At 47.0% G+C, this 12,969-nt stretch overlaps 1 protein-coding gene across 9 annotated transcripts in view; it reads left to right on the top strand.

Annotated features, from left to right (window-relative positions):
- The first annotated feature begins 292 nt into the window (after window positions 1-292).
- LOC109261232 (ankyrin repeat domain-containing protein 26-like) overlaps window positions 293-12,969 on the top strand; it is a 101,909-nt gene continuing 89,232 nt past the window's right edge. For 4 of the 9 annotated variants that reach the window (XR_008424738.1, XR_008424736.1, XR_008424742.1 and 1 more), the window contains exon 1: window positions 293-553. The gene's annotated coding sequence lies outside the window, so the exon portion shown is untranslated. Of the gene's footprint in view, window positions 554-4,031; window positions 4,431-9,123; window positions 9,161-12,969 lie in introns of those variants that run through there. The other 5 variants (XR_008424746.1, XR_008424737.1, XR_008424740.1 and 2 more) reach the window with 2 other exon arrangements.

Raw genomic sequence — 12,969 nt, 5'->3', positions numbered from 1 at the left:
CCTCCTCCTCTCCGGAGGCGCGGCGCGGGCGGCAGCGGCTCCTCCTCCCCCCTCCTCCCTCCCCCCTCCTCCCTCCTCCTCCTCCCCCTCCTCCCTCCTCCTCCTCCCCCTCCTCCCCCCTCCTCCTCCCCCCTCCTCCTCCTCCCTCCTCCTCCTCCTCCTCCCCGGAGGCGCGGCGCGGGCGGCAGCGGCTCCTCCTCCTCCTCCCCCCTCCTCCCTCCCCCCTCCTCCCCCCTCCTCCCTCCTCCTCCCCCTCCCCCCTCCTCCTCGGCGCGGGCGGCGGCGCGGCGCGGCCCGACGTAACCGGGCGCTCGGCCCCGCCCCAACGCGGCTGAAGCCTCGCAGCCAGAGAGCCGGCACCGCCGCCGCCTGGGCGTGGAACGCGGCGCGAGCGGCCGTGGCCTCCGGCGCCGCAGCTAAGCGGGCGCAGGGCGAGCGGGCGGCGGGACGGCAGCCCCGGCCCCGTCCCCAGCGCTCGGCTGACCGCGGGCCCCCTCGTCTCGTCCCACAGGCCGACCCTCGACAGAGGCTGCCGCGCACCGTCAAGAAGGAGGTGGGTGCCGGGGGCGGGGGCGGGGGCTCGGGGCGCGATCCTGGGGGAGGGGGCTTCCAAGCCCCCCGGGGAAGGGTCTGGAAGGAGAGGTAGCCGGTTTCGGCGGCGGGACGGCCATTTCCGGTTTGGGGCTCACCTGGCTGGGTTTGTCCCTCCCGCGGAACTGAAGGCGGCTGAGTTTGGGGGTGGGGGTATAGGGGGACTCTGGATGTTTTTATGCTGCGTGCCGGGGCGGGTGCAGCGGGAGGGCCCCCCGCGTGTGGGGCACCCCTGGATATGTGTGGGTAGGACCTCCTCTTGTGGTTGGGTCTCAGTCAGGTGAGGCCAGCGCCTGGGGGTGCTGACTGGGCGTATTGGGTGGTGGGGGGCTGAATGGAGCTGCAGAAGGGGGACCAGACTTCGGAAGGGGGGAAAGGTTCACTGGAAAAATGCCCCTCATCCCAGATCTGCCCTTTCCCGCAAATTCTCAATGCTTGGAGCCACCCCCAGGGGCCAAGAGACTCCCCCCGCCCCCACCCCTGAAAGCCCCTGGCAAGTGGGTTACTGCATTTGTGGGCTCGTCCCCTGCTGTTTTGGCAGCTGGGTGTCCCTTAGCCCCTACCCCACCCCCACATGCAGTAGAGTGAGAAGCAAGCAAGGTTCAGCTGTCCCTCTGCCCCTTCCCTCTCCTGGGGGCCAACTGGGAACCCAGGCCAGCCTTTGGCTTCTAGCCCTGGACTGCCCGCAGAGGGGAGAATGCATAGTGGTTGGTTCCTGGGAAGCATTTAGATGCTTGGACTGTGTGTGTGCGTGTGTGTAAAGCACGCACACGCCTGTGTGGGCGAGGACGTGTGGCTGTGAGTGTGTGCCTCTGAGAATGTCTGTGCCTCGGTCTGGAGATATGCGCCTACATCTTCTTACTGCGTGTACACGGGTCTGTGTGTTGATGTGTTTCCGTGAGTGTGAGGTGCATCTGTGTGATGCATGAGTCTCTGTGGACGTGGGAGAGGCCGTGACCATGTGCGTGTGATTGTGTGTGAGTCTGTTGCCTTCCTTATGTGACTTCACCTCCTGGGGCCCCGCCACTGCTGAGCTGCCCCAGCCCTGTATCCTGAGTCCTCAGCCTGAGACCAACAAATGCCCGCAGCCCTTGGGGGCTGGCCTCACTTCTGTGCCTGTGGGTGTGTGTTGAGGGTGTCCGCATCTGGTGTCGGCACTGAGCACCAAGAAGCCCCTCCCCGCCTGGGGGCAGACAGCCCCCAAAGGACAGCCTTGAAGCCGGGACCGGTTGCTGCCCCTCCCTGCTCAGAAAGCTCGGGCATATGTGTCTGCGTGTAGGTCTCTAGGTGTGGCACGTCCCGCGTTGTTGAAAGAATCAGCTCCAGGGCTGACTGTGGATTCTAGCGTTTCTTCCTTTTTTTAATTTTTTTAACGTGTATGTATTTTTGAGACAGAGAGAGAGCATGAATGGGGGAGGGTCAGAGAGAGAGGGACACACAGAATCCCAAGCAGGCTCCAGGCTGTGAGCTGTCAGCACAGAGCCCGACGCGGGGCTGGAACTCACAGACCGCGAGATCATGACCTGAGCCAAAGTCGGACGCTTAAGCGACTGAGCCACCCAGGCGCCCCTCATTCTCGCATTTCGGAATAAGGTGGGATGTGTGGAATTCCTCGGAAAGGCCCAGATGTTTCCAGTTTAGCCCTTTTAGAGGCCCTGTGGGCACCTGAAGAAAGCTCTGTGTAGATAGACCACCTTCCAACAAAACATACAGACCCACAATATTCTGAGGACTATGTTAGGGGAGGGTGTCTCTAGCACCTCCCCCAAAAGCCTTCAGGTTAAAAACCTGCAGACTCTTGGCTCATTGTTCAACCAAACCTGGTTGTGATATGTGCTCTCCAGATGTTTGCAACTGGAATGGCTGTGTTTTCAAGGAAATGGTTGGCTGTTCAACTGGGAGTGGGGGCCACAGGCAGAAGAATGTGTGAACAAGGCATCTGCCTCTGGGCAGGGCTCCAGCTGGGACCCTGGTCCCAGCTCTGCCAGCAGCTCCCTCGATGCCCCGGACAAGTCCTTTCCCCTCTCAAGGACTCAGTTTCCACATGTGGAGAAGGAGCGTCCTTGGAGGTCCCGCCCAAGTCAGTCTAGTTTGGATTATTGGCCTCGGGGAGGGGGGTTGGGGTGGTGGGGTGGGTATACTTTGCCCCTGGTGACCAGAGGTGTGGGCGTGCATCCTCTCCCCTGGGAGCAGCCGAGTTTGGGGCATGGAATGAGCTTTCTGCCTGACAGGAGGCCAAGGCCATCGCCTGATCAGAGGGACCTGTGTGGCATCCCCCTGGGTGCCTCAGGGGGGCAGGGACAGAACCTTGCAGATTTGGGCAGAAGGCCTCTAGCGCCCATTCACTCCGGATCTGCAGTCAGAAGGCACGGCTTACAGTAGGGAGTTGGTGGCTGATTCTGAATTCTGTATTTCTTGGGGCACATCGTTTCAGGAATCAGAACTTCCATTTACTGGAGGCTACTCTGTGCCGTACCTTGTGTGGACAGGTAACTTTCTGAGGTGAGTGCGACTGTCCCCACTTTAGAGACAGAGAAACCGAGCTTGGAGGGGAGGCGTGAGTTGCTCAAGAGCACACGGCCGACAGGGTGCGGAGCCAGGGACTTCACCCCCAGGTCTGTCTGACATCAGAGCCAGGCTTTTACGTGTCATAACCCAAACGTGTCCATCCACGTCTCCGCAGCACTGCAACGTCAGCACGGGTGGTGCCGTGATTTCCATCGCACGGATGTGAAAACTGGCCCAGAGAGAATAAATGATGTCCCAAGGGCAGAGAACAAGTAAAGGACGAGTTCAGGTCTTCTGTTTGTCAGCCCTTTGTTCAGCCCGCGTGCCCCCTGAGGGCATGGCCACAAGCCCATGTCCCACCACAGCCGACTTCCTCTCTCCTTCCCTTTCCCTGCCCACCTCTTTGGGGAATATCTCCCCCCAGGATCAGAGAGCCAGGCTCCAGTGGAGTGGCGTAGGGAAGCTATTTGCCTAGAAATCCGGGAGTCAAGTCAACTCTTCCTTCTCCCCATTTTCTGGGTTCAGAGGAGCCACATCCCTGCCTGTCACAGCCTTTCCCAGAGACACCTCCCACCCTTCTTTCTGGAACTGTTGGCATAACAGTCAGTTGCTTTTTAATTTTTTTCTATTTAAAAAATGTTTCACTGTTTTTATTTATTTTTGAAGGAGAAGGAGAGACAGAGCAGGAGTGGGGGAGGAGCAGAGAGAGAGGGAGACCCAGAATTCGAAGCAGGCTCCAGGCTCTAAGCTGTCAGCACAGAGCCCGATGCGGGGCTCAAACCCGGAAACCGTGAGATCATGACCTGAGCCGAAGCCGGGCACTAGTGCACTGTACCATCTGAAAAGTAGGAAGAAAGCTTTAACTTGGTAGGCTGTTACCAAAGACCTTCTGTAAGTTAGTTTTGGAAGTTACAGGAAAGACAGAGATCGAGCAGACAGTGTTTGGATCCTTAAGGTGCTCATAACAGAATAGAGCTGTCCCTGGGGTTTTTGAAACAGAAAACTTTCTGTGGTTTTTAAAAGTAATTTTCAAAGGAATTCATTTTTATTCATGGCCATTTGTTCACTTCACAAGTAACTCTTAAGTGCCTGTTAGCTACTAAGTGTTATGCTGTTGTTGTAGAATACAAACGTTCCAAAACCAGTCTCTGCACCCCAGGAGTTTGTTGTTACCACCGTCCTTTGTATTATTTACTCTATTTAGTGCTTTCTAGGTGCCAGAGTCTCGTAGAGCTTATACTTATCATTGTTATTTTGTATTGGCATTTGTTCCAGTTACCGTAAGTTCCCGGTGAGGAATCCGAGTTTTCAAAGACTGGGTAGAATCTACGGTAAGCGTGCAGAGTGAGTAGTTCAGTTTGCCAGGTGGAGAGGCAGAAGGACCAACATTGGTGTGTTTGACAGTGTTTGTAAACTATCGCGATTACGTGTTTGGTGGAGTACACAGCAGTGCAGAGGCGAAGGTGTACGAGTGAACTTAGCAGGATTTAGGAGCAGCTGGGTTTTGCTGGTAGAAAACGTGTGCTATGGCAATGGTTGGGAATGAGGTGAATACCTAGGTAAGACAAGCTTATGGAAGTTTGTTAGTGCTCTAGAAAGGAGTAGATCTTACCCGATAGGCCTTGGGAAATTTCTTCGGTAGAATGCTTTTAGCGGCAAATAATAGGTGACTTCTATCAGTGACTAAAGCAGTAGGAACCAGAAATGTTTTGATGGTTCAGTGATGTCATCAGGATGCCAGTCGTCTCTTGTTCAGTTTTGGAGTTGGTGGTATTTTTATTTCTCCTTTCGGGGGTGGCTAATAGCAACGGCTCCAGGTATCATATTCTCATGGGAACACCCAGTGGGTGGGAAAGACTGCTTTTCTTTCGGTGTTTCTTTTCACTAGGAAGAGGCTTGCAGTAGACTTCCTCTAACATTTTAAAGACTAGGTTAGGTCACACACTCATTCCTCAACGGGTCCGTGGTAAATCAGGTACTGTGATTAGCTTAGAATAATCCTTTCTCTTTTTGAAGCCAGGGTGAGGCCACCTTCTCTGTGTATGGAGACAATAAATATCCCAATAAAGTTGTGATTCTCTAGCAAGAATGAAGAATACGGAATGGCTCTTAGGGAGGGAGCCAGCAGTATTTGATGCAGGGATTTTGGAGAATTTGAAGCAGAAGACTAATAAGATTAGATTTGAGTTGGGACACTCTGGTTGATGCATAAAATACAGATCACCAAGCCTTTTTCCTAAAGAGCCAGTGAATATTTTAGGTGATGTGGTCTCTCAGCTCTGCCCTTGTAGTGTGAAAGCAGCCATAGCAATATGTAAGTGAAGACATGGGACTATTCCCCAAGAAAACACTGTTACAGAACCAGATGGCAGGTTGGATTTGGCCTGTGGCCGTAGTTTGCTGAAGCCTCATAGGGAGGATAGGTTATAGGAAACCACATATAGAGACTGGGAGGCAGAGGAAGCTCCTGTTTTCTTAGCCTAGTATTAGTCCATTATGAAACTTTCAGCTGTGTAGATTGAAAACGTCAGGGGGTTCAATTTACTCCGTTAATTTTTGTTTCTGGGCCTTGTGTCTTTCTCATTTGTTTTGGTTAACTTTTTTTAATCATTTAAGAAATAACAATAATATTTGGTGGCTTTTTTTTTCCCTGCGAAAATTATCAGTTAAGAACTCATGTTAGGCTACGGCACTGGCAGGGGAAAGATAAAGCAGAGACCGAAACAGTATAGTTAATATGAATTTGTGATTCCTGAATATCAAAAGTTAGGGGGTGAGAGAGAACTCTCAGAAGATTCAGAGATTTACAGGTTGTGTGCCAGCATTTAAATTGGGCATGAAGAATGAGTAGGACTTTATCAGATGAACAGAGGAGAGCAGCAGGAATGAGGACACAGTAATTATGACTTTTTGATTATCTTGGCAATAACTGTCTTTAATAGGTGAACTATATTTTTAATTTTCTAAGAAATTAAGGAAAAGAAACACACAAAACACTATAATCAGTAGTATGTTGTTTTACTGGGTCTGATAGTTCTGTTTTTTTCTAGAACAATCCCTGTTACTTCTCTTGATTCCTATCTGCCAGAAAAAATGAACTAAGTCCTAGTTAGTGGGAGAAGATTAACTGATTTTTCATATTTGAGAGGAACTTGTATATGGTAGAACATAGTGGCAACCACCAGGGTTCTCTCTTTTTTTTTTTCTGAGTAAAATAGGATTGTTGCTTGTTTCACACTTTCTGACATCATGATTTCATCTATTCCTTTTAAACCTTTCTTCAAATGGGTATATAGGAATGTAGGAATTTTCAAGGCAAATACCAAGAAAAAGAGTTTCCAGGAAAGGTATTCTGTGACATAACCTTCTGACTGTAACCACGTGTAAGACATCAACCCAAATAATAAAAATGTCATATAACACAGTTGTGTTGGAGGCACCCTAACGACACCCAGATTTGATTATTGACTACAAGAGCTCACAGGACTCAGCATATACTTGTACTCGTGCCTATGGTTTGGTATGGGGACAGGCTGAAAGGCCAATCACCACAGAGGAAAGGTGCATGGGGTGAAGGCCAGAGGAGACCAAGCGCAGGCTTCCAGGAACCCTTTCTCTATGGAGTTAGCAGGATGTGCTGAATTCCTCCAGCATGAAATTAGGGCAGCAGAAGTGAAATGTTGTCTGCCAGTACGAGGCTTATGGATACTCAGTGCCCGAGGTTTCATCAGATGCTAATCACATAGGCATCTTCTCCTTAGCATGTCCCCAAATTCCAGGTTTCCAGAAGGAAATGAAGTGTACGGCCTGAAGCACATTGATTGTACCAGCACTTAGGCAGAGTGAGCGACTCTTAACCAGCTAGGGAATGGTGGGAACCCTCCTGAGATCCAAGATCCCAGGGAACCACCAAGGGCCAGTCATTCAAGTAGGATGTTCGGAGGGTAGCCATCTTTGGCCCGCTGGATGAAACCTGTTCTGCATAGGAATTATAGCCCTGACTTAATTTTTGGTGCTGTCTTAAGATTTTATTTTACTAGCAAGAAATATGATGGTTACCATGGTACTGGTTTCAGTTTCATCATCCATATGAGGTAGGTATTTGCACAAAAATTACTAGGGCAATATTAGTTCATTATAATCTTTTTTTATGTGGCTAAGCTTTCATTATGATTCTTAGATACGATCAACATAATGATTTTTGATTTAAAATTAGAATGAAATCTCTTAATTATATGGAAAACCCAGGTTTGATTCCTATAGTGCTGAATCCCTGTTTATAGTTATAAGATATTTGATCATATTCACCAATTGTTTTCTTGCCTAAGTATACAAATAACTTTTGTATGTGTGCATTTTGCTTTATGTATTTTCATATACTTCCATATGGGAGACAGTCCCCCTACTGTGTTACTTTGATCTCTATCTTCATTTTCAAGGTGACTGTATCATGCGTTAATATATGTTAAGAGTAGCTTCAGTGGATACCATGTCTTGTTGTTGGTGTTGTTCTATACATTTAATAAGCCTTATTTTTTACACAAGTTTTAAGTTCACAGCAAAATATAATAGAAAGTACAGAGAGTCTCCATATACCATACCCCCGTACACGCCTAGCCTCCCCTGTTGTCACCATCTTGCACGACAGTGGTCCATTTTTCGTAGTATATTTTTTTCAGTTCCTTTGTTTAGTTTTGAGTGAGAGAGCATGCATGTGTGTGAGCAGCAAAAGGGCAGAGGGAGAGGGGAGAAAGAATCCTGTGCTGTCAGCACAGAGCCTGATGCAGGACTTGATCCCATGAACTGTGAGATCATGACCTGAGCTCAGATCCAGACTTGGACGCTGAACCAACTGAGCCACCCAGGCACCCTGAGAACAGTCGTGCATTTTATATGGACACTAACTCTTCATTTTGAGGCCAAGTCTCTAATTTGCATTAGTGTTCAGCCTTGGTGTTATACATCCTATGAGTTTTAACAAATGTGTAATGATGTGAATCCACCTTTGTGGTATCGTGTGAAAGAGTTTCACTGCCTTAAAAGTCCTCTGTGCTGTGCCCCTTTATCCCTACATTCACCCCAACCCTTACCTCCATAGCCTAGCTCTTTCCAGAGTGTCATATAGCTAGAATCATACAGTGGATATCTTTGATGTTTAGAAAGTTAAACTTCCCTGGTTTTGAAGGTAGGCATTCAAGACATTCTTTGCCCTTTGTTTTGTTTTGTTGCTCATCAGTAGAGGGTCTGATGACCTATGCCTTCCATGAAAAAAAGCATGATTGCTCTAGATGTGTGTCACCTAATGGGGAGGGTTGAGAAAAATGACATCATGAACCACTACATAGCACTCACATTGGGAGCATCCTCCTCTGTGATGTGCGGTGGGTCTAGATAGACTCTCTAGCAATGGAAGGAGACAGTCCCAAGAGGTTAGAACTTTATCAAAGTGGAATGCCAAATCCTTCTTACTTACCTTGCCATTGGAAATAAGGTCAGGGAGAGTGTGTTTGCTATGGTTTGGCCATGCTGCAAAGGACAATAGCTATAGAGCCCACTTTGTGAGGGGTGTTTCATCCTAAAACTGAACAGTCTCTACTGAGGGGCTGGGAAGTTCTGCCGTGTTAGAGCAAAATAAAGATACTGTCTTTTAACTCCTGCAATAGTGGAAGTCCAGAAAAATCATGCTAGTTTCAGTTTGACATTGTCAGCTCATGATAAGCATTCTCCTAACGATACCAATTTCCTCCAGTGTCATAGAGTCGGTCAGTGATGGTCATTGGAAATATCAGTTCACCTGTAGGTGTCAAATTCCGATGAAACCTATTCTTGCTTTCGGTCAATAAAGAGGAGAAAGTAAGATTTCTTAGTGCTTTAAGCCTACGAATGGTATAATAACATTCAGTGTAGTGTGGTTCCCAGGTGTGGTCCCAGAGCAATACTGTTTAACAAATCATAAGGAGTACACTTGTAATTTCCTCTATTTTTCGATTGTTGATTTAACATGTATTTTGCTTTCTTCTCTAGGAGCAGATAAGAATGCTGAGGAAGACTCTATAACCCGGTAGGATTTGTATGGATTTGTAAAAATGACATTTGTTGGGGCACCTGGGTGGCTCAGTTGATTAAGGGTGTGACTCTTGATTTCACGTCAGGTTTGTGAGTTCAAGCCCCACGTCGGGTTTTGCTCAGACAGGCTCCTTGGGATGTCTTTCCCTCTTTCTGTGTGCACTCACTCTCAAAGTATAAAGGAATGAATGGAAATGAAATGGAAAATGAAAGAAAAGGAAAGGAAATGAATGAACTGAAAATGATGTGTTTCCTAAGGGAACGCAGAGAACAAAAGCAGTTGTTGAGTGTTCTACCCTGGACTAGACACTATATCCTATGCGTAACATCTGTTCAGTTATATAGTCATTGCATAGCTTTGCAAAGTAGCTGTGTTATTGTAGCCTACTTTGTATTTCTTTGGCAAGTGTGGTTCAGGGAGGTTGATCACTCGCCCCATGATTCCATAGTTAATGAGTAGCTGAGGGGTTAGCCCGTCAGCTTGCGTAGCTTCCACATCCATTCTCTGGTTCCTCAGCAGCACTGAGATGAAGATCCGGATCCTCGGGCAGATCAACTCAGAATGTCAAAGGTAAGGATGTCGGAACTCTAATTTAGGGTTTTCGTAAGAACCCAGGTTACTCCAAGCATTTGCCCTTATATATTTGACCACTAGTGCTAACAAAATAATTAGTGCAGTGGTAACTAGTCCCTTGTTTTTGCCATCAGAGATTTTAGGGTGGATGTCAGCTATGGCCAAGGTGTCACAGCTTTCACATAATAAGCAAGGTCTCGTCAGGCAGCCCCTTAGATATGGTGATATCTCCTCTTCTGAGACAAATCATTTTTCTGTCAGGGAAGGATATCTAGTTGTAGACCATGTTATGTTAATTAAATTCAGCCTCTGTTTCGAGGATATTGCTATATGATTCTCTGTTGCCTAAGTTCCCAGTCTGGTTTCCCTTTGGGCTAGTATCCTTGACTAGTTCTAGGAAGCTTTTTCTTTGTTTGGAGATGTTTTTTCCCATGACTTTTCTGTCCTGTGTTTTTGCCTTTTTCCTTTCTTCTCTGGTTTTCTTGGTATTTTTTTTTCCATTAATTTTTCCACTTCTGCCAGTGAAGGACTCTCCATTTTTCCAGAGGCCAAATCAGAAGCACTTAGAATCTCACGATTTAGGGAACCTCAGAGATTAATTCATCAAAATACCCTCTGGTACTTCAACCTCTGTTTAACCTCCTTGCCCAATGGTTGTTTCCATGGAGAATTTGAAACTCAAAAGAGATTGAAGTGACCTATTTGCATATGATAAGTGACAGAAATGAGATTTCAATTCGGGTTCTTTCTTTCTTTCTTTCTTTCTTTCTTTCCTTTCTTTCTTTGTTTTTTGTCTTCATCTTGCAGGCAAATGTTTTAATAATAGAAAGCTGGAGAGTGGGTCTAATGAATACAGTGAAGGAGAGTTAGAATCGTATTAGCAGAGGAGACCAGGTTTCAAGAAGAACAACACTGAGTTGGATAGGAATAAGAGTTTTAGAAGAATGTCAGAATGTGGGGGTTTATGCCAAGTGAGATAAAGGTGAAAGACAGGAATGAAGGACCCAGGATTCGGGGAGTTGTTTAGAAAGGCATATTCAAATAGAGTTCAAGAGGGTCGTGACCAGGTTTCTGCTCCTGTGTTTGTTGGTTTCATTGAAGGTGTGAGCATACCTCAGATTTTCTGATGAGAGAGATTAAAAATCATTTGCGCTGCTGGGAAGAGTCTGTTTACAGCAAATAGAAGTATGATATCATCGACTTCCACCCCAATTTAGGGAGGATGGCTTAGATCCTCTCAAGGAATTGGGGGTGGGAGATGGAGATTCTGAACAACAGAGATGTATGGCCCGAGGCAAGCTGTCTCCTCACTCCACCTCTTTTCCTAAATCTGTGATGCCTTTTCCATGTACCTGTAGGGCTGGGCAGGGGTAGGACTGACTTGTCAAATCAGTAAGGGAGCTTCATCTGGATAGGTGATAACATGCCTATGTTGAGGTGACTGTGTGGATGACTGAGACTCCCAATTCGCTTGTTCTCCAGGAGCAGGACATGGCTCCTACCCTCAGTCATTTGAGCCCATCCTTGTTGTAGGAGTGTGTGCCTTCATAGGCTAAAGATTGAAAGGTTGGAGAATGCCACTGAACCGTGTGGAAGAGTGATGTAGGAGTGGGAGCTCATCGGGAAGAAAATATTCAGGCAGCATATAGAGAAATAGAGGCACAACTACCAGGACCATTTTGTTCGCAGTCTCTCTCCTTGGGTAGCTGAATGCCCCTGAAGGCTTGGAAGGTCTTGCTAGTTATTTTGGACCTAAATAAGGCAAGACCAGTGGAGGAAAAGAGTTGGCCTTGGTAAGTTTTGATCTTTTAATCTCTAGTTAGTACTTCCACTCATATCATAGAAACCTTAACTTTGGTATATTTACTTAAACGGAGGTCTACCTGACACACAATGTAATATGTGATGCAACAACTCTGGATGTTCCACGATGCTCGCCATAAGCATAGCTCCCGTCTGTTAATGTATGATGCTATGACGATACCACTGACTAGATTCCCTGTGCTGTACCTTTGGGCCTTGTGATTTATTCATTCTATAACTGGAACCCTGAACTTCCCTCTCCCCTTCACCCACTTTGTCCAACCCCCCACCGGCCCTCCCTTCTGGCAACAGTCAATTCTCTGCATTTATGGGTCTGTTTCTGCCTTTTCTCTGTTTGCTCATTTGTTCCCTTTTTTAGATTCTACATAGAAGTGAAATCATATAGGATTTGTCTTTCTCTGACTTATTTCACTTAGCCTCAGCCGTCTAGGTATACCCATGATGTTGCAGATGGCAAGATCATTCTGTTTTATAGCTGTGTAATATTCCAGTGTCTGTGTGTGTGTGTGTGTGTGTGTGTGTGTGTGTGTATGTGCGTGTGTGTGCGTGGTCTGTTCATGTATTGGTGGACACTTGGGTTGCTTCCATATCTTGTCTATTGTAAATAATGCTATAATAAAGATAGGGGTGCATATGTCTTTTCAAATTAGTATTTCCATTTCCCTTGGGTAAATAAATACCCAGTAGTGGAATTAGTGGATCCCATGGTATTTGTATTTTTAATTTGTTGAGGCCCGTCCATACTGTCTTTCACTATGACGATACCAGTTTACATCCCACGACCGGTGCGTAAGGGTTGTTTTTTCTCCACAACCTGAGCAACCCTTGTTGTTTCCTGTGTGGTGAAACTGAGCCATTCTGACAGATGTGAGGTGAGAAGTCATTGTGGTAACGTTTATAGATTTAATTTTCAACCATTTCAGAGAATTCCCTGCCAGTCACACTTGGTCATGGAAACTCAGACTGGGTCTTTCCTGGAGATTTCACAGGTTAGGAGAGGTGGAGGCAAAATAGAGAACTGAAAGCTTGTTTAAAACGGGGTGCAAATTTTGAAAGACCTGTACTCTGGAAACCGTAAAACACTGATCAAAGAAATTGAAGCTGACAGAAAGAGAAAGACATCTGATGTTCATAGATGGGAAGAATACATATTTTGAATGTGTCTACACTACCCAAAGCAATCTACAGATGTAATGCAATCCCTGTCAATATACTAACAGCATTTGTCACAGAGCTAGGCAATCAATCTTAAACGTTGTATAGAACCACAAAGACCTTGAATGGCCAAAGCAATATTGCGAAAGAAGAAAACTGGAGGTATCGCAATCTCAGATTTCAAGTTTTATTCCAAAGCTGTAGTAATCCAAACAGTATGATGGGTACTGGCGTAAAACCTAGCCACATAG

The sequence above is a fragment of the Panthera pardus genome, unplaced genomic scaffold, assembly GCF_024362965.1.
Source record: "Panthera pardus isolate Hobbes unplaced genomic scaffold, ASM2436296v1 HiC_scaffold_21, whole genome shotgun sequence".
Taxonomy (NCBI): Eukaryota; Metazoa; Chordata; class Mammalia; order Carnivora; family Felidae; genus Panthera; species Panthera pardus.
The sequence above is the reverse complement of the archived record's forward strand: the minus strand, read 5'-3'. Positions and strand labels throughout refer to the sequence as shown.